The sequence below is a fragment of the Macaca mulatta genome, chromosome 5, assembly GCF_049350105.2.
Source record: "Macaca mulatta isolate MMU2019108-1 chromosome 5, T2T-MMU8v2.0, whole genome shotgun sequence".
Lineage (NCBI taxonomy): Eukaryota > Metazoa > Chordata > Mammalia > Primates > Cercopithecidae > Macaca > Macaca mulatta.
In genome coordinates, this window is record NC_133410.1 from 6,260,403 (window position 1) to 6,282,071 (window position 21,669).

A 21,669-nucleotide genomic window follows, 5' to 3' on the forward strand; every position below is an offset into this window, starting at 1 on the left:
TCATCTGCTTAACAAGGGGCTTTAACAGCAGAGGTAAATTACTAGCATTTGCTGGGTGCCCACTGTGTGCCAGGTGACCTTCTACAGACTACCTGTATTTATGCATCAAACTGTCACTGCCTGATGAAGTGGGTGCCATTGTTATCCCATCTTATGGAAGCAGAGAGAAATACCAACCTTGCCTCAGGTCACAAAGCCAGGAAGTGGCAGAGCTGGGACAACAAGTCAGGCCACTGGCTCCAAAGCCTGGCCGCCCAACCACATACTCTCCATATGACTGGGCTTCTTGTATCCAGAGCACCTAACGTGTGCTTGTGAGTTCACGGAGGAGCATTCTGCCAGCCCACAGCCCGAGCCTGTGCTGCTGGCTGTCTCTGCTGCTCCCAGGGGGGAGAGTCGGCCACCCCAGGGGCGAGTTCCGGCTGCCCTGGGGAGATGATGAAGGAAAGCACTAGAAGGCTCTGCAGTTCCTGTCCTGGCTTTTGGAAAACAAACACTACCGCCATCAAAACCTGTTCAGGAATTATGTGAAAATTCCTATTTCGCACATCTTTTTTTGAAAAACAAATGCTAGAAAAACACAGTCCGTCTAGTTGACACGATCAAGAAGAATATCAAACAGCATTCACAGGGAATCCATTTCATTCAACGCAAAGAACCACCACCATCCATCATTTCATTTATTTCTGCCGTCAAATGGAGGGGAGGCTGGCTGTGACGCCGCGGAGGCCTTGCCTTAGGGAGAAATTGCTGTCAAGTCACCACACCTCCAGTCTGTGGCTAGATTTATAGCATTTCAGGGACTATTGGAATTTCTGCCTTGAAACCATCTGGCCTAATTACTCCTGTGGCTGGCATGGGGCCTAGTATTGTTCTTGATTTTGAGGTGAAGGTGCTGGTGGCTCCTTAAAAGAGCCCTTTCCGGTGCCACCCCAAAACTTCAGCCACCTTCTAGGCAGCATCAGTGTAGGCTGGGACAATTTCAGCCAGCGCCTGGCTTGGAGAAATCAACAGATTCTCTGCATCCAGGAAACAAATAAACAAAACAAACTTCTTTGCCCCTAGGAGGGTTGGTAGGTCAGGGTGACAGCACAGCGTGTAATTATGATGATTATTTTCTGCACAGGGGAAGGAAACAAAGGGCTAGAACTACCTGGTAACTGACAACAGCTCTTATTTCTGGAGCACCTACTATGCGCCAGGCACTTATTGACTCTCTAACCTGCTTAGTAATCTCTTGGGGGCACTTATTGACTCTTTAACCTGTTTAGTAATCTCTTGGGCCCCTTACCCCCTTTGTCAGATGAGGAAACCAAGGCTCTGAAAGAGACCAGGGAGGTGCCCAAGGTCACAGATCAAGTAAGCAGCAGAGGCAGGATTTGAACCCAGCTCTGCCTGTTTAGAGAATGACCTGCCAAGATTTTTGGAGGGGCTGAGCCAAAGATCTGGAGCTGGGGTCCATGACGGGGAGCCCAGGGACCATAATTAAGGTTGGGAGTATCTTAGTTTGCAGTCCCTAGAAGCCTTTGGACGAGGATTCAGGGCAGTTTATTAGAGAGAGAGGGTCTGCAGAATATGCCCCCCAAAGAAGTGTACCTCCTAATCCCTGGAACCAGTGCCTATGTTACCTTATCTGGCAAAAGGGACTTTGCTGATGGGATTAAGGCTATGGATCTTGAGAAGGAGAGACCGTGACCTCCTGTTTTATAACCTCCCTTGGCTCCCTATTGTCCCCACAGTCCCAGGCTCCCGGCTTTCCTAGCCTGACCCTACATCCTGCCCCTATAGGCACCCCAGCCTCCGGATGTACCCAGGTACTTACACTTCTCTGAATGGGCCGTGCCTGTCACACCTCTCTGCCTTTGCAAACGCTGGTCCCACTACCTGGAATGTCCCCTCCCCGCCCCGCCACTCTGCTTAACAACTGTTTCTCCAGTGGGCCCTCTTTCTGGACGCTTACCTTGTGGCCCTCCAGGTGGGTGAGGGTCTCTCTTGCATGCTCCCCTGCTAGCCCTCTCGGGCCCCCACCCCAAGGTGCCGTGCTGGACAAATCTGTCCTACCCACCAAGCTTTGGGCTGCTCTGGAGAGCAGCTTTGCCTGCCGTGACTCTGCTTCCCGGGCGCCCAGCCCAGGGCCTGGCACACAGGGCGGCTCAGGGAAGGCCTGTGCTCTGCAGAGCAGGAGTCACGGGAAAGGCACGCACTGCTGCCCGCGGCCCAGCCGCTGCCCTCTCAGACCTGGCTATTTTTATTTCTTTTCCCTGCAGAGCTCCGGCCTGTGGGGCAGGTTCTCAGACCAAGCAAGTGAGACCTGCCAGATGGACTGAAGACATTTGCTGGTGCTGCCCCAGCCAAAGGCCTGCAGGAGTGGCCATAGGGGCTCCTCCTCTAGGGCACAGCCCCAGACCTCAGCCAGGGAGCTAGCTACAGGCTCAGAGCCATCAGGCACTGCAGGCGCCAATGCATCCAATGCTCAGGTCCAGCTTTGCCATGTTCTTGCTGTGTGCCCAGAAGTAAATCATGTCACCTTCTTGTCTTCTTGTCTTGGCACATAGTAGGTGCTTGTAGGTGGCACTTTCTAGGCTAGACCCTCTATCCTCATCAGCTTCATAATTCTCAGCTTCAGTGACTGTGCCTGCATAATTGAGCAGCTGCTAGGCACTGTGCTAGGTTCCCCATTTTATGAATGAGGCAATGGAGGCTCAGAGAGGCTAAGTAACTTGGCCGGGGTCACATAGCTGGCTGGTTCCAGAGCCAGGAGTTAACCCTGGGTCTTTGGACCCCACAGCCCATGCTCAGAGCCAGTTGGCTTCACCACTATGGCCCCTGTGATGATCCAACCCCAAGGAAGCTGCAGCACAAGGCTGCAGTGTGACAGGTGCGCGGAACCCCCTCCCGGGCTGCAGTGTGACAGGTGCGCGGAACGCCCCCCCGGGCTGCAGTGTGACAGGTGCGCGGAACCCCCTCCCGGGCTGCAGTGTGACAGGTGCGCGGAACCCCCTCCCGGGCTGCAGTGTGACAGGTGCGCGGAACCCCCTCCCGGGCTGCAGTGTGACAGGTGCGCGGAACCCCCTCCCGGGCTGCAGTGTGACAGGTGCGCGGAACCCCCTCCCGGGCTGCAGTGTGACAGGTGCGCGGAACCCCCTCCCGGGCTGCAGTGTGACAGGTGCGCGGAACCCCCTCCCGGGCTGCAGTGTGACAGGTGCGCGGAACCCCCTCCCGGGCTGCAGTGTGACAGGTGCGCGGAACCGCCCCCCGGGCTGCAGTGTGACAGGTGCGCGGAACCCCCCCCCGGGCTGCAGTGTGACAGGTGCGCGGAACCCCCCCCCGGGCTGCAGTGTGACAGGTGCGCGGAACCCCCCCCCGGGCTGCAGTGTGACAGGTGCGCGGAACCCCCCCCGGGCTGCAGTGTGACAGGTGCGCGGAACGCCCCCCCCGGGCTGCAGTGTGACAGGTGCGCGGAACCCCCTCCCGGGCTGCAGTGTGACAGGTGCGCGGAACCGCCTCCCGGGCTGCAGTGTGACAGGTGCGCGGAACGCCCCCCCGGGCTGCAGTGTGACAGGTGCGCGGAACCGCCTCCCGGGCTGCAGTGTGACAGGTGCGCGGAACCCCCTCCCGGGCTGCAGTGTGACAGGTGCGCGGAACCGCCTCCCGGGCTGCAGTGTGACAGGTCTGCGGAACCCCCTCCCGGGCTGCAGTGTGACAGGTGCGCAGAACTGCCTCCGTGAGATCCCCTTATTTTGTGGACAAGCCGTAGGGAGGAATGTGGCTACTCATCTGAGAGGGCTCCCGCCTTCCTCCTGGAGCCACCTGGAGTCACCATACCAGGCAGCTCATCCCTGCCTGGTGACCCAATGTACAGAGAGAGCAGAACCTTGTCCTAAGTTGCACAGCATGAGAGTGACACGGCCGGAACGGGAACACAGGCCAGCCCTGTCCTGCCCTGCCACACAAGAAAGGTGGCCTGCCTGCACCTTGTCAGAAAACCCCAAAGCATTCCTGAAATTCCACTTCCTAGATCTAATACTTGTTCATCTCTATGGTTCCATCCCCACCACTGCAACCCCCAGGATCCTAGGACAAGGTCTGGAACAAGGTTGGACAAATATATGGAAGAATTCTTCAACTCCTCTTCAACACTGGGTTATTACTGATTTGAATCTGGACTTATAAAGTAAGGACGTTCAGAATGTCTGAATTCTGTGACACCTTGAGGTCCCTCTTGAATGGGAGGCTCTGCAGTGACAGTCAGGAGACGTCTTTGAATTCAGGTTGTCACACGTAGCAGCTGTGGGACACCGGACAAGTTGCTTAACCCCTCTGAACCTGTTACGTCGTCTGTAAGCTGATTCTGCCCTGGAGGAGGGTGAAAGTGTGATAAAACTGAGGTAATAAAACCTACCATACAGGTCATAGGGCAAATTTAATCAGAGGTAAAAGCCCCTGCAGATAAGGATAAAATCACAGCAACCCTAAAACGCATGAGGTCCTGTTTCTGTACAGATACTGTGCGGGCTTGTCCTGGAGCCAGACTGCCTGGGTTCAAGGCCTGGCTCAATTGCTCACTAGCTGTGTGACCTAAGGCACATCAGTTTGAGCTCTGTGGTCCTCAGTTTCTTTACCTGTAAAATGGATGGAGGTGATAATATGAGCTACCTCACGGGGTTGGGATGAGAATTACAATCTGGAAGCTTTACATGGAGCTTCTCCATGTAAAATGATTAGCACAGTGCAGGACCGGTCAGCTGTCAACAACATCAATGACACTAAGGAACAGCTCCAGAGAGAAACAGCTTGGCCGCAGTCACCCTGCTAAACTCCAGACTCCGTCCACCATCACATACAAGCCCACCAGCTGCACTTAGAGACCACCCATCCTAGGGGAGTGAGCCAGGCCGAGCAGTGGGCTCCTGAGACAGCTGGGGTGTTGGGGTGCTCCATCCTTGGGCCAGGCCAGGCCTGGGGACTCTGTTATCAGCACCACGTTTAGCACCTCAAAATGGGCGTGCCCCTATTGGTCCATATTGGGTGCAGCTGCTTTTGCCCATGCTGGGTAGTAAGCAGAGGGAGGCCTGGGGAGAGAGTGGGGGTGGGGAGAGGAAGGGGAGCACACAGAGGCAGCGGCTGCTCAGGAGGGGCATCCCCATGACCACCGCTGCACCCAGGTATGGGCCCCATCCTGTTAGAGGTTCAAGCTCCGAGAGGGCCCCCCATACCCTGCTCTGGATGGCCGAATCCCTTGGCTAGAATCACAGGGACCCAATGGCAGTTCTAGATGCCAGGGTGTTAGTTAACAACAAGCTACAGCTCTGTTCAGCAGCGAATAATTGTGTCCACACTCAGCCTTCCCCAGGACAGAATCCAATTCAGGTTAAGAGCTTGGGAACAGGTTTCCGAGCCCCTCTGGAATTATGATCACTTTTAAAGGGCTTGGGGCAAACTTCTGCAAAGCGTTTCTGTCATATGGTTCAAAGAATGAGGGTTTTGATGCCAGATGCACCTGCCTCTACCACTTACTATTTGTGTGACCTTGGACCAGTAACCACCTCAGTCTCCTCGTCTGTAAAATGGGCATAATAACAGTTCCTTCTCATAGGTGTGTTAAGTGAGATAGGGCATGCGAAGCCCTTCCTCCCAGAAAATTCTCTTCCCAGCAAGAATGGGCAGAAGATCAGTGATTCTTCAGGCATCTATGGTGGGCTGGGAACACCTCTTCCTAGTGTCGGGCTTGTAGTGGGACCTGCTGGCCATCACTTGCTACTGATGCTCATTACAAGAGCGATTTCCTAGGAAGCTAAAGCATCACTGGAGCTTTGCATGATGAGTAGGGCTGTCCCATTTATTTGGCATGGCTTCAGCATCCAGCAGGCATGGGGTTCTGTGTGACCCTCCCTGATGCTTTGGGGTTCAGGGGTCCATGCACAGCTCACTTCTAAAGCTGTGACAGCTGAGGTGATCCTTGCACCATGGAGCAGGCAGGCCATGGGGGATGGAGGGAGCAGGTCAAGCACTCAACAGGTGCCCTGGGAGTCAGAGCTAAATTCAAGTGCTGACTCCACTGTGTGACTTTGGGCAAGACACTTATTCTCCCTGAGGCTCCTTCCTCTTTTGGAAAACGGCGTGACTCATGGCCCTGGAAAGGTTCGTCAGAGTCTGCAACCAGCTTGACAGAGGACTGAGCGCTTCCTCCCACCCCAGAGGCAAGGGGCCCGTTCCCACCCAGCTCTGGGAACCGGGGCCACTGGATCACTGAGGACAGAAGCCCAAGAGCTTGGGAGGGGCCTCCTGGATGGCAGGCTGAGCACCAGGACAATGTCTCAAGCATTTGAGCTGAGAGTGAACTTGGGGCATGTAGGCTGAGCCTACAGCCCTGCCCCAGCCAGCTCTTTCTCCCTCAACAGGGGATCTTGTAGAAGGACGGCTGGGTCTCTCCAAGGGCAGGGGGCATGAGGATGGGGAGACTGACAAGCTCAGGGTCATAAAAGGAGAAGCCGGAAGCTTCTGATGGGCCCAGAATCATCTCAGAGACGAGGCCAGGGGCGGGAACAGTGTCCTTAAAACCCTGAACTTTGGACTCTGCCCACAATTGTTCCTTGTTATCTGTGCCTGTGTCCCTTTATAACGAACAGGGTGGGTGTCCTCAGGGTGGGGGGAGGGGAGCTGGTGCAGTAATGGGGGCAGGGACTCCCAGTGGAGGACAGAGTGGCCACTGGCTAAGGACTAAAGGAAGGGGGCCCGCCCAGGCCCGTGGGAAGCGAAGGAGGTCGGAATGCCAGCTGGGCCCTGAGAGGTGCTCCACAGCTTAACAGTTGCCAGTGACCTGCTGGTCGCCTGAGGCTGCTCATGAGCCCCCTGCTCTGGTGCCATGAGGCTGAGCCCACCCGGACCTCTCAGGGCAGGGGTTCCCAGTGGAGATTTCGGTGCCATGACTGACTGGGTGAGTTGTCCCACCAGACTCATGAGTGAGGAGGGAATAGGAGTGAGCCCATCGTGCATTGGCAAGCTCCCTGGCCTGGGCGGGTGGCAGGGGGACTGGCCACCCCCAAACACTCATTCCGAAGACCGTGGACTTAGCTCTGGGGAGAATTACTCCAGCAGGGACCTCAAAGAGAGGGGGAAAGAATCCTCACCTAAGAGGAACGTGCCAGTTGATTTTATGTGTCAACTGAGCCAGGCTCCACTCACATTTATTCAAACGCTAAGCCAGGTGTTGCTGTGATGGTGTTTTGTCGCTGTGGTTAAAATCTACCATCAGTTGACTTTAAGGGAAGGGATTCCCCTTGATGTGGGCGAGCCTCGGCCAGGCAGTTGAAGGCCTTCAGCGCAAAACTGAGGTTTCTCTGAAAAAGAAAAGAAATTCTGCCAATCATGCAGCATCAACCCCTGCCCTGGAGTTTCCAGCTTGCAGGCCCCCCACCTGCGGATTTCAGACTTGCCTAGTCAGACCCTACAATTGTGTGAGCCAATTCTTTGAAATCGGTCTGTTTTCAGACTGGGCGCGGTGGCTCACACCTGCAATCCCAGCACTTTGGGAGGCCAAGGTGGGCGGATCACAAGGTCAGGAGTTCGAGACCATCCTGGCTGACATGGTGAAACCCCGTCTCTACTGAAAATACAAAAAAAAAAAAAAAAAAAAATTAGCTGGGCGTGGTGGCGGGTGCCTGTAGTCCCAGCTACTCGGGAGGCTGAGGCAGGAGAATGGCGTGAACCCAGGAAGCGGAGCTTGCAGTGAACCGAGATCGAGATCGTGCCCCTGCACTCCAGCCTGGGCAACAGAGAAAAAAAAACCAAAAACAGAAATTAGTCTGTTTTTCTGACAGGACACTGCTGACCCCAGGAGGAAGCGGATGTCCATACCTCTCCCTTTCATTCATTCTCTGAGTGCTGCTTTGGAGCCTGTGTTGACCCAGACACTGTGCTGGACCCTAGGAATGTCACCTTGCAGAGCAGTGGGAAACACTGAACTTAAAGAAACAAATACAACCAGGAATGGAGATTGGTGCGTTCATGGTGTACTATAACAAGGAATTGGCGCTTACTGATTTATGGGACCGGATCACGAACTACTCTTCTGACTGCACGTTCATGTCATATTGGCACCTTGAAATCAGCTGTGGTGGGAGTAGTTACACCGTGGAAATTGGCAAACAGCAAATGAGTGCTTCCCCCCGCAGTGGCAGCACACCATTGGCTACAAGAATATAACAAGGAACCAACTTAGACTCGGGGGCTGGAGGAACCAGTGAAGGCTTCTGAGTGAGGTCCAACGGCTAACCAGGGCCAGGCACAATGGCTCATGCCTGTCATCCCAGCACTTTGGGAGGGCGAGGTGGGAGGATTGCATGAGGCCAGGAGTACAAGACCAGCCTGGGCAACGTAGCGAGACGTCTCTATTTAAAAAACAAAAACAAAAATTAGGTGGGCGTGGTGAGGTGTGTTTGTAGTCCTAGCTACTCGGGGAGGCTGAGGTGGGAGGATCGCTTGAGCCCAGGAAGGGCAGGCTGCAGTGAGCCACGATTGCACCACTGCACTCCAGCGTAGGTGACAGAGTGAGACCCTCCTCAAGAAAAAGAAAAGACTAACCAGGCCTTAGCTAGATGGGAGAGAAGGGAAGGCAGCAGGCAGAGAGAACAGCATGTGGGGAGGTCCTAAGGAGAGAAGGAGCCTGTTGTTTTGCTACCATCTCACTTGTCTGGGTTTCTCGTCCAATCAGGGGCTCATGGAGGGGAACCTGTGTCTTGTTCATCTCTGTCTGCTGTTGCCAGCACCCGACTCGGGGCTCATGGAGGGGGACATATATCTTGCTCATCTCGCTGTCTGCTGTGTCCAGCACCTGGCTGGGGACACATGTCTTGCTCATCTCTGTGTCTGCTGTGCCGAGCACACTCTGTGACCTCGGGCTCATCACAGGTGAGTTTTCGTATCTGAAAAGTGGAGAGAGTGGGAGCAGGTTAGGAAGGGAAGGTAGTCCTGGAAGGTCAAGGCAGGGAGTGCAGATTCTTTTCTAAGTTCAGGAGGAAGCTACAAGGCAAAGACAGGAGTGGGTTACCATTCTATAACATCAGGCTGCTGTGAGGAGGGTGGAAGCCAGGAGAGCAGATAAGATGTGGGTGCAGTGTCCCAGGTGGGAGGGGAGGGTGGCCTGGGCCAGACTGCCAGTGACAGGAATAAACAGAAGTGGGTGAACTAGAGGCACAACTGGTGGGATTTTCAGATGAGAAAGCTGGCAATGGAGGGTGACACTCATGTTTCTGGTCTAAGAAACTAGAGCATAGTGGTACATGGCCAGATGGGGAGGATGTGGGGGGATGGGTATCAGACAATAGCTCCGAATGGGATGTGAAAGGCTAAATGCGTTGCTGCTTCGGTCTACCAGACATCCTTGGGCTACTGATCACTGGACTAGGATCAGGAGCAACTAACCTAGCTTTGATCTGCCTTACCTAAGTTCTGGCCTCTAACCTGGAAACCACCTCATAGCCCAAAATAACTGCTGGAGCACCAACCATCAATCATATCTTCATCCCAGGTGGAAAGCAGGAGGAAGAAGAGCTGTGTCCTCTTTTTATTGAGCTTTCCACAAGGCACTCTCATCAACCTCTCCCATGTCTCATTGATTAGAACACAGTCACATGCCACATCTGGCTGCAAGGGAGACTGGGAAATATAGTCTTCAGCCAGAATAAAATCAAGGTTTCATTGGAAGGGAAGGAGGGAGAAACAGATAGCGGGGAGGCAACCATCTCTGGCACACCGTCTCTTACTTCTCCACTTAACCCTCTCCCACGCCCCTCTGTGTTGTACACAACACGATTCAGACTCCTTGGTATGACCTTCAAGCCCTTCGCTCTCTGATGGCTACTGCCCCAGCCGACATCCCCCAGGCTTCTCTCTCCCTCGTCCTTGTATTTAGCCCGGACATGATTCCCCTGGGTGAAAGCCACATAGGGTCACTCCGTGTCTCCTATGCCAAGGTGTTCAGAAGGAATAGTTACTGCGGTGCTTTCTAGAGCAGTGCGTGATCCTGGGAATTACTAGTGACATTTAAGAAGCGGTTTTGTTCATTGCCGTGCAGTTGCCACCACCATCCTTGCAAGGGCCTCCTCCTGCAGAGTGAGGCAGCTCTGAGATGTTGGGGTGGACGGCGCTAAGCCGTGATCCTTTGCAGGAGGAGCTGCCGGCTGCATGGTCCCGGGTGAGAGATGGAAGTTAGTACAGGTTGGTGGCAGAGAGTTCTAGGAAGTAAACAAAAAGGAATGTTTTGAGGTTGGTTTTTTTTTTTTTTTTTTTTTTTTTTTTTTTTTTTGAGGCGGAGTCTCTCTCTGTCGCCCTTGAGGTTTTTTGTTTTGTTTTGTTTTTATTTATTTTGAGACAGTGTCTCACTGTGTCACCCAGGCTGGGTATGGTGTTGCAATCATGGCTCACTGCAGCCTCCACCTCCTGGGCTCAAGCAATTCCCCCACCTCAGCCTCCCAAGTAACTGGGACCACAGGTGCCTGCTACCATGTCCAACTAATTTTTTGATTTTTTTTTTTTTTGGTAGAAATGGGGTCTCACTTTGTTGCTCAGGCTGGTTTTGAACTCCTGGGCTCAAGTGATCCTCCAGCCTCAGCCTCCCAAAGTGCTGGGATTACAGGTGTTAGCCACCACACCTGGCCAAAAAGGAATGTTTTGAAGATCGATATAGCCAAGGCAGGCAACAGGAACAGGGAGGTCAGTCACAGGCAGAGATCCCTGGGTAGCCAACTGGGGCTTTTCTTAGGTGTCATCAGGCCCTCATCCCTATTTCGTGGGCGAGGATGATGCAGTCCAGAAAGAAACAGAGGGAGGGGACTGACGACCGAGCACCCTTGTCTACCAGACACTGCGGGCAGAGACTTCTAGGCCCGTGGAGCTCTAGGAGGTCACGTGATTATTCCATTTTATGAATGGAGAAACTGAGGCTCAGAAAAATTAAACCTGTGTGAGGCCATGAGGCTGACTCCTTTGTTTTTGTCCCAGCACTTCATTTCATATTATTTTATTGCCTCTTGCTTTTGTCCATGTGTCCTTCTTTCCTCTTCCCTCACCCGCCACCATCTCTCTCTCTCTCTCTTTCTTTTTAGGTATAATTACATGGTATAAAATGCAGTTGCATCAAATGCGTTCACTCTTGCTGCCACCACTCCAATCAAGACAGAAATTCCCATTCCCAGAGCGCTCCCTCACACCTCTTTGCAGCTGACCCCTCCAAAAGGCAACTGCTGTTCAGATTCCTAACCCCACAGATTTGTTTCCAGCTGTTTCTGGGTTTTTGTTGTTGTTGTTGTTTGTTTGTTTTCAGACAGAGTCTCACTCTGTTGCCCGCAAAGTGCTGGGACTACAGGTGTGAACCACTGTGCCCGGCCTGTTTCTGAACATATATGTGGATTCAGGCTGGCTTTTTTTTTTTTTCTTTCTTTAATTACAAAATGCGTGGGGAATAGAGGCGCATAGAGACGGTAGGTTAGGCGGGTCTCCTGGCTATGAGACAGCATTTCTGTGCCGCGTGTCCTGTCCTCCTTGCACCTTCACTCACCAGCCCTGCCTCCTACCTCTGTGCGGGTCACTGACCCACTTTCTCTCTGCAAAGCCTTCCCTGGCCCACAGGCTGTGCGCTTCCTCCCCTGGAACTTTCCTTCACAGCCTTCGGCAAGATCATGATGAAATCACCGGTCATGTGGTTATGTCTTCAACACCTGCGTCCCCCACCGGAGGCCAGCTCCCAGGGTGCGTCCTGGTGTGTGGCGTTCGCTTCATATTCCCAGGCGTCGCTTGCCTCAGCACTCCCGTGTGCTCAGTAAAGATGTGTTAAGCACAGGATTTTGGGAGAAGTGTGTATGGACATCTGAACAAGGGTTGTGCTTGTGGGAGAGAGGAAAAGTGGGTGTGGTGAAGGGAGTGGGCCAAGGGACACACAGGAACAAGGGGTGGCCACATGCAGCTGGCCTGGGAGGGGCAGGGGCTGAGACCCAGGTTGGCGAGATGGCGCACGGTGCCAGCCACTCGCTCTGCCTGCATGCGTCCTCTCTATCCTGTGTAGGCATCTTGGGAGGAAGGGACCTCCATCCTCTCCTCTTAGAGTAAACCTAGACAGGTGTTTCAGTCCGTTCAGGCTATTAACAGAAGACTACAGACTCAGACAACACAAGCTGATTTCTCAGAATTCTGGATGCAGGAAGTCCAAAATCAAGGGGCTGGCAATTTTGGTGTCTGCCGAGGCCCCGCGTCCTAACTCACAGAGGTGCCTTCTTGCTGGGTCCTCCTCCTCCAGGAGAAGGAGCCAGGGAGCTCTTTGGTGTCTGTTTTTCTTTCTTTCTTTCTTTCTTTTCTTTTTTTTTTTTTTTTTTTTCGCGACAGAATCTCGCTCTGTCGACCAGGCTGGAGTGTAGTGGCACGATCTTGGCTCACTGCAACCTCTGCCTCCTGGGTTCAAGCGATTCTCCTGCCTCAGCCTCCCAAGTAACTCGGACTACAGGCACCCACCACCATGCCTGGCAATTTTTTGTATTTTTTAGTAGAGATGGGGTTTCACCATTTTGGCCAGGATGGTCTCGATTTCTTGACCTTGTGATCCACTCACCTCAGCCTCCCAAAGTGCTGGGATCACAGGTGTGAGCCACCATGCCCAGTCTGGTCTGTTTTATGAAGGCACCAATCCCATTCACGAGGGTACCCTCTCATGACCAAATCACCTCCCAAAGGCCCCACCCCCTAACACCATCATCTTGGGAGTTAGGATTCCAACATAAGAACTCTGGGGGACACACACATTCAGACCATAGCAAGAGGTTAGGTAACTTCACCCCACCTGCACGAGGCAAGCTTCCTCGGTATTTTTCAGTTGAAGCAGTCACAAGCCCGCTTGGTCGGGAGGCAGGGACCCAGAACCCACATCTCATGGCAATAAGTATCGAGGATTTCAGGGCCATGCTTTAAAACCTGGAGCACATCAGAGCAATGAAAAAATAGCTAACATGCATTGAGTGCCTATTTACAGCCAGGTGCTGTGGATAACCCGATGTAAAAGATCCATTTATAGTTAACATTCACATACATGAACGTAAAAGCCAGACCATGCACATCAGTGTTCCAGGGCTGTGCCTGCTCCACTAGACAGGCTGGTACATGCCATCGTGGTTTGGGAGCCCGCTTCACCCTGGCACCCACCCTCCCCGTGCCTGGCCCAGCCCCCGCAGCTGGCCGGCTGCTGGCTACTTCCGCCCGCATCAGTCCTCCAGGCTGCTCCATTCCAGATGGGCCCTGAGGGCTGTGCGGCTCCTCCTGCCCGCCTCCTCCCTGGCTGCCAGGCGGAGGCCCCCAGCTCAGCCGCAGGAAGCCTGTGAAGGCAGTCAGTGCGTTTCTGCAGCAAGAAATGGGCCAGTATAGAAACGTAAGCTTCAGCCCACCCTCAGCGCCCTAAGGTGGGAGACAAGGGGCATATGATGATGGTCCAGGCTGCATGGTGACAGCGGATAACTACTGCCCTGGGGGACACAGCCGCCTTTGTCCTCCGCCTGCTGGCACTGGTGACACGGTGTTCCTTCAGTGGCGGGAAGCCAGGGCTGCAGGCTAGAGGGGAACAGTTTCCCTGTTCTGTTGAGGGTGGGTGGGTGAAAGAATGGGAGGGCGGGATATTAAGGGCCACATGGAGGTTCCTTCACAAGATCCCTGTCCACAGACAGTTGAGAAACGAGATAGAGCCGTTGCCATCTGGGACAAGAAGGGATGTGGATGAACAAGACACCTAGGGACACTGGGCATCCTTCAGTCCAGCCGTCTCCTTTTTCAGATGGGGAAGCTGAAGTCAGGAGACAAAAAGGACTTTTCTGAGGTCACACACATGAGCCCAGGCTGCCACGCGTTGGTCTGGCCTGCACCCAGGACCCTGCATTGTTTTGAACTGTCTTCCATGTTGCAAGCCCACCAGTTTGAGGCCCAAAACAGAAAGTTACAGGGTCAGGGGAGTGTGGCTGTGAACACCAACCATGGAGTACCCTTTCTGGATTAGCACTGTGGGTACTTATTTAATTCTAACAACCACTGTACAACGGACAGATGTGCTCTTGCTCCGTTCTACAGAGCAGAGAGAGGGTAGCTGGGCTCACTCACATACAGTGTGAGTGTGGCCACTGTGCAATGTGAGGTGGGGGTCAGGGCCCGCCGAAGAGGGAGCGGAGGGCCAGGATGCATGAGACAGCACCGCGCTTCGAATGCCCAGCCTGCGCGGAGCCATGGAGGGCTTTGAGCAGAGGAGACTCAAGCTCGAGCTTAGGAAAGGGCCCTTGGCGTCTGGAAGGGGGATTAAGTGGGAGGAACAAGGCGGGATCCGTGGACCTGCTAGGAGGCAGGTGCCATGGCCCAGGGGGGCTGCGATGAGGGTCTCAGCCAGGCCTGTGTCTATGGCAGTAGAGAGAGGGGACTGACCCCTGGATGACCAGAAGGGGGACATGGTAGCATTTGGTGATTGCTTGACCATGGCGCCTTGATTAAGGGATAGTTTCTAGTTTTCTGGTGGAAGGTGGTGTACTCACTGAGAGAGGAGCCCAGGATGGGACAAACTGGGCTGTGTGTGAGGTGCCTGGAGACATCGCAGGAGAAATCACACGAGGCTCTGGGCATAGCAGAAAGGTCTGGGCTGGTGGGAGAGGACTAGGAGGCCTCAGCCATCCCTGCTCCTTCCCAGCTGAGGACATTTTCAGGTAAGATCTGCTTTCCTTGGGCAAGTGACACAGTGGTCCCTCCAGTTCTAAGAGTGCCCCCAAGGCAGCAGCCTCCATGGGGCAATGTGTCTTCTGGGGGTCTGCACAGACTTTCCAAGTGGCACGTGGGCATGGAGAGTTTAAGGAACTTGATTTCCAGCCCTCCCTGTTGAGTGACAGGTCAGCATTTTCTCCCCAGCTCCACTTCCATACCCTGCTTCTCCTACCATGCAGGAGGAAGGCCCCCAGATCAGAACCCAGGCCATGGGGATTGGTAGAGCACATTTAATCCCGACACAGAGATGAGACTTCTCGTCTTTTTTAGTCCTATTAGGAGCAGGCCTGGTGTTGGAAACGGGGATTTGGCCTCCTGCTGGAATGTTCTGAATTCAGATCTATTGTAGAGTAGGGCAGGAGTGAGGACTTCTTTTTGTTTGTTTATTTGTTTGTTTGTTTTGCTTTGAATGAACACAATTCTTTTGCCTTATGTTTTCAGAGCAAGAGTCTTGTGGGATTGAGTGAAGAGCTCATTGGCAGAAAGACCAAAGGCTTCTCCACCCGCCCACGCATCCGTCATTCATCTGGTGCTCAGAAGTGGGGGTGATGGTCACAGAGATGCATATTGCCCCTTTAATTTGAACTGAAAGATGAAGACATGCTTTCCTCTTGGGGAAATATATATATTTCCTCTTGGGGAAAGCATGTCTGATTGGCGTATTGGACCAACGATGAGGACTGCCTTTGCCAACTGCTTATACAGTGGATATTTCCCAGAAATCAGATGAATTAAGTCTATAGCTCCAAAGTTTTGTCAAAAATATGGCTGGGTGCGGTGGCTCAGGCCTGTAATCCCGACACTTTGGGAGGCCAAGGCGGACGGATCACCTGAAGTCAGGAGTTCAAGACCAGCCTGGCCAACATGGCAAAACCCCGTCTCTACTAAAAAAACATGCAAAAATTAGCCTGGCATGGTGGTGCATGTCTGTAATGCCAGCTACTCAGGAGGCTGAGGCAGGAGAATTGCTTGAACCTGGGAAGTGGAGGTTGCAGTGAGCCAAGATCATGCCACTATACTCCAGCCTGGGTGACAGAGCAAGACTCCGTCTCAAAAAAAAAATATATATATATATATGTGTGTGTGTGTGTGTGTGTGTGTGTGTGTATGAATCATATTACAAGAGCCTTTAACAATAGTTTTGGGGGAAAGTATATTGAAATTAACAACATTAAATTGTTCCAATTCTTTCTGCAAATGTCTGGTTAAACAAGGTGCCTTTATTTAAGTGAAAGAGTGACAGGTATAATCACCAGCTCCTGGGTGACTCTTGGGAAACTCTTTTTGGTGCAGTTATGCTGGACTCCTGTTGACTTCAATAGGGATGGCACCATGTTCCAGAGGTTGGAGAATGAGATGTGGGGTTTATTGAGGGGACTTACATACAGGGTGGTCCAGTGGTAGTTAGCTGGGCAGGAGAGTCACAGTTGCTTGTAAAAAAGATGCAGTTTATATAGCCTTTTCCCTTGACACCCTACCTCCCCACAGCACCCTCCCCCTGGCAACCTTCATCTAACCCAAAACAAAGGGCCTCGATCTCCTGCACAGCCTGAGTTCCATGGGATGAGCTGGGGGCTCATATGTTCCTCAGATAAGGAATGAATCTCTGGGCTGGCCACTCCCAGATTCCTTAGCTTGGAACTCGGAACACACATTCTTCTCAGATCCTGGGGTCATTCTCAGGGTGTGCTTATGTCACGCTCTTGCTGTCAGGTGTGTCTGCCATACGTGCACTTACCCAGAAACTGAGAAAGTGAAGGACTCTAGAGACTGAGTAATAAATCCCTACGGAAGCCAGGCGTTTCCAACACATTGAAGAAAATCCTAACCAAGTTGTCCACTGACCAATAAAAAAAACAATCCAGATCAAACCTGTCCAGCCCACGGCTCGTGGGCCACATGCAGCCCAGGATGGTTTTAAAAGCAGCTCAACACAAATTTGTAAACTTTCCTAACTTTCTTAAAATATTATGAGTTTTTTGTTTGTTTCTTTGTTTCTTTGTTTTTTAGCTCACTAGCTATTGTTGATGTTAGCGTAGTTTATGAGTGGCCCAAGACAATTCCTCTTCTTCTAATGTGGCGCCCAGGGAAGTAGAAAGATTGGCCTCCCTGATTTAGATAATGGAGCATCATTATGTGACTTTTTGGGCCATATATCTTTTAAGACGTTCAGAGAATTAAGTGACATTTCTTTTTTTTTTTTTTTGATGTGAAGTCTTACTCTGTCACCCAGGCTGGGAGTGCAGTGGCATGATCTCGGCTCACTGCAACCTTCTCCTCCCAGGTTCAAGTGGTTCTTGTGCCTCAGCCTCCCGAGTAGCTGGGATTACAGGCATGTAATTTGCCATGATTCCTGGCAAATTTTTGTATTTTTAGTATAAACAGGGGTTTCGCATATTGCCCAGGCTGGTCTTGAACTCTTGACCTCAAGTGATCCACCCACCTTGTGCTGGGATTACAGGCGGGCTGGGATTACAGGCGTGAGCCACTGTGCCTGGCCTTAAGTGACATTTCTATAACAAATGTTCTTCCCTTTCCATACACTTCTTTATATGAATAAATTTTCTACATGTTTTATATCTATAAATACAAAAAAGAATAAAACCTACCCTAACCATGTCTCATTCTAGCTATAAGAAATATTAATCTGCAGATGTCATGAACTACTTCAGAAAACAAGGCCTGTTTGTGTAATTAACACATTTCTAATAACAATTTACTTTTATGTTCAATAATTACTTATCAAATATATAACTCTCTCTCTCTCTCTCTCTCTATATATATATATATATATATTTTTTTTTTTTTTTTTTTTTTTGAGATGGAGTTTCGCTCTTGTTGCCCAGGCTGAAACTGCAATGGTGTGATCTTGTCTCACTGCAACCTCTGCCTCCCGGGTTCAAGCAACTCTCCTGCCTCAGTCTCCCAAGTAGCTGGGATTACAGGCATGTACCATCATGCCCGGCTAATTTTGTATTTTTAGTAGAGACTGAGTTTCGCCATGTTGGTCAGGCTGGTCTCGAACTCCTGACCTTAGATGATCAGCCCGCCTCAGCCTTCCAAAGTGCTGGGATTACAGGCGTGAGCCACCTTGCCTGGCCCCACATAATATATTTTTGATGAACGCTTTGGTAATGAGAACTCAATCTATAAGTATGTTTTTAAAACTCATAGAACCCTGAAGTTATAGGAAATTAATTTCAACTTATATGTTTATTTGTTAGAGAAAGTAACAATTGGGTAGTAGTGAAATACTTGTTTTTTTGGAAACAGTCTCACTGTGTCACCCAGGCTGGAGTGCAGTGGCACAGTCACCACTCACTGCAGCCTCGACCTCCCAGACTTATTTAATCCTCGCACCTCAGCCTCCCAAGTAGCTGGGACCACAGGCATACACCACCATACCTGGCTAATTTTGTATTTTTTGTAGAGACAGGGTTTTGCTATGCTGCCCAGGCAAGCAAAATACTTTTAAGCATAAAAGTATACCCTATTTGGGCCGGGTGTGGTGGCTTACGCCTATAATCCCAGCATGTTGGGAGGCCGAGGCAGGCAGATCACAAGGTCAGGAGATCGAGACCATCCTGGCTAACACGGTGAAAACTGTCTCTACTAAAAATACAAAAAAAAATTAGCCAGGCACAGTGGTGAGTGCCTGTAGTCCCAGCTACTCAGGATGCTGAGGCAGGAGAATGGTGTGAACCCGGGAGGCGGAGCTTTCTGTGAGCCAAGATCGTGCCACTGCACTCCAGCCTGGGCGACAGAGTGAGACTCTGTCTAGAAAAAAAAAAAAAAAAACATGTGTGTGTGTGTGTGTGTGTGTGTGTGTATAGCCTATTCGATTAGTATAAAGTTCTGGGGGAAGAGTGGAATGGAAATATACACACAAAAAAAAGCACAGAGGAAAACAACAAAGCAAACCCATCAATTGCTAAAAAGCTCATTCTAGAATTTTTAAGTGGAAGAAAGTAGGTAATGCCTGGCTAATTTTTTTATTTTTTATTTTTGAGACGGAGTTTCGCTCCTGTTGCCCAGGCTGGAGTGCAATGGGCTATCTTGGCTCACCACAACCTCTGCCTCCCGGGTTCAAGCGATTCTCCTGCCTCAGCCTCCCAAGTAGCCGGGATTACAGGCATGTCCCACCACGCCCAGCTAATTTTTTATTTTTAATGAGACGGAGTTTCTCCATGTTGGTCAGGCTGGTCTCGAACTCCCGACCTCAAGTGATCCTCCCTCAGCCTCCCAAAGTGCTAGGATTACAGGCTTGAGCCACCAGACCCGGCTAATTTTTTGTATTTTAGTAGAAACAATGGAGTTTCACTATGTTGCCAAGGTGGTCTCGAACTGCTGAGTTCAGGCAATCCACCCGCCTCAGTCTCCCAAAGTGCTGGGATTACAGGCATGAGCCACCACACTTGGCCACAATTTTGTTTTAAAATGTCAGCATTCGCAATACATTAGAGCTGGGCATGGTTGCTCACGCTTGTAATCCCAGCACTTTGGGAGACTGAGGAGGGAGGATTGCTGGAGGCCGGGAGTTCAAGACCAGCCTGGGCAACAAAGTGAGACCCCATCTCTAGAAAAGTATATATATTCTTAATTAGCCGTGTGCAGTGGTATGCACCTGTAGTCCCAGCTACTCAGGAGGCTAAGGTGGGAGAATTTGCTTGAGCCCAGGAGTTTGAGGTTGTATCGAGCTATGATGGTGGCATTGCACTCCAGCCTGGGTGACACAGCAAGTCCATGTCTTTAAAAAAAAAAAAAAAAGAAATTTGAAATTGCATTATCTGCAGCTGTGTAAATATAGGGAAAAAATGTGGAGAGGCAACGTATAAATATACAAGGGAGTACATAATGGGACCCCTCCTCCCAGTTTTTAATTTTTTATTATTTTTTAATTTTTTTAGGTTCTTGCTGGAGTGAGGCTGGAGTGCAGTGGTGTGATTGTAGCTCACTGCAGCACTGAACTCCTCAACTCTACCAATCCTCACACCTCAGCCTCCTAAGTAGCTGGGACTACAGGCGTGTGCCACCATGCCTGGCTAATTTTAAAATTTTTATAGAGATAAGATCTCGCTATGTTGCCCTGGCTGATCTCGAACTCCTGGCCTCAAGCAATCCACCATGCCTAGCCACCGAAAATGTTTAAGGCTTATATGAGTCCAGAAAGTTTGAAGATCATGATTCCAAGGATACCTCTTCAAAAGCAACCCAGAGCAGGAGGAGGTAATTTTCCCATTTTCCCTGTCTCTGTCATTTAGGAGTGTAATTTGCACTTGTTTGTGGGTTTTTTTTTTTTTTTTTTTTTTTTTGAGTCGGAGTCTCGCTCTGTCGCCCAGGCTGGAGTGCAGTGGCCGAGACCAGCCTGGCTAACACGGTGAAACCCCGTCTCTACCAAAAAAATACAAAAAACTAGCTGCACTTATTTGTTTTAAGGCACATGGAAATGTTTGCTGTTGGCTGAGGGTCTGCCAAGAAGACATCCCCTAAGTCCAGTTCAGAGGTCAAGGTCAGCCCTCTCTGGCCAGGCCAGGCTCTCTGGCTAGCACTGACCATGTGCTGGCCTCTGGCCTGCGGGCAGGCAGCAGGCCAAAGGGCTAGAGCCAGGCCAGGTGCTGCCCCCAGGGTGGGTGGAGCTCACAGAGGCTCCAGCTCTTCTAAGACAGGGGTGGAGCCTTTCCCTGCAATGGAAGGTTGGTGGACAGGGTGGTGAGACATTGATGCTTCTAAGGGGTAGATGGGCACATGTTGGGAGTGTCACCAATAAAGGCCATACACACGCCAAAAATCTGCCTCGGCAGTGTCACCAACAGCCACTAATGGTAGTTGTGTGCTTACCCTGTTATTATTGTGTGCTTACCCTGTGCCAGGCACTAGCCTTAAGTGCCTTCTGTATACTGCACTATGTTATTTAATCCTCCACAGACTTATGAATTAGGCATGATTAGAAACCCAGGCAGCCTGACTCAAAGCCATGTCATGTGTGGGACACTGGTGTCAACACAGACATTCCAGCCTCTGAAGGGTCAGTGCAAGACCTTGCTCTTCAAGGCATTACATCTCTCTGATCCTCAGTTTTCCCATCTGCAAAATGGGTTCATAAGAGATGCCTTACCAGACCTTTGGGTTCTAAAGCCTTCCAGGCAGTGTCAGCTGCTCTTCACCTGGGAGGGACTTTGCCGTCATCGGAAAACTTTGTACCTGATTTAGGAAGCTGAAATCTTAATTTTAAAGTGTCAGATAAGGAAATGGGGAGAACAAACCACTCTTCTTTGGTGGCCTTTCTGATTGGCTCTGTTTGGACCATCCTCTGGCATTTTCCACATGCTGGGCATCCCCAGCTCCCACTTGGAGCCTGAACAACTTTTTCTCCCAAGCCCCAAATGCCATAGCACCTGCAGGAGGCCTGAGGCCATCTGGACAATTCTCAGGCTGCCCCTATTAGATATTTATGGTGAGTGGATGGGAGCTGGCCTAGAGAAGTCAGAGTATGGCTGAGTTGGAGCCCAGAGACCAGGGTTTCGCCCTGCAAAACCACTTACTTTGTGATCCCAGTCAGCTGGCTTAGCCTCTAGAGCCTCATTCCTTCACTTATCTGTGCCCATGAGTGCCACTCGTCAGCGCTGGGTGCTAGGGACTCAGGGATGAGTCAAACAGGCCCATCCCTCCCAGTCTGCTACTTTCATAGGAGAGGCAGACAAGGAAACCGAGTGATGGACAGGGTGATTCCTTCTGCCTGGGAGAAGCCGGGTGCCTGGGCTATCAGGAGGACTTCTTGGAGGAGGTGAGGCTGGGTGCCATTTTCCTCTTCCGTTAATTGAAAGGGTCATAATAACTAACATTTTTTATTTCAGAGTTTAATGTTATTTTAAACTGTTATTACAAAAGTAACAC

General features: G+C 51.4%; 1 long non-coding RNA gene across 6 annotated transcripts; it reads left to right on the forward strand.

Annotated features, from left to right (window-relative positions):
- Nucleotides 1–6,642: 6,642 nt before the first annotated feature.
- Nucleotides 6,643–17,012, forward strand: LOC144341118 (uncharacterized). Of its 6 annotated transcripts, none has more exons than XR_013417749.1 (4): nucleotides 6,643–6,937; nucleotides 7,821–8,910; nucleotides 11,106–11,748; nucleotides 15,217–17,009. It is a non-coding gene; the product is annotated as an uncharacterized LOC144341118 (long non-coding RNA). The 6 variants fall into 6 exon arrangements; XR_013417750.1 differs by lacking the exon at nucleotides 15,217–17,009 and having other exon boundaries at nucleotides 6,644–6,937; nucleotides 7,821–8,418; nucleotides 8,714–8,910; nucleotides 11,106–11,841; XR_013417753.1 differs by lacking the exon at nucleotides 15,217–17,009 and having other exon boundaries at nucleotides 6,644–6,937; nucleotides 7,821–8,329; nucleotides 8,714–8,910; nucleotides 11,106–11,841.
- The last annotated feature ends 4,657 nt before the right edge of the window (nucleotides 17,013–21,669 follow it).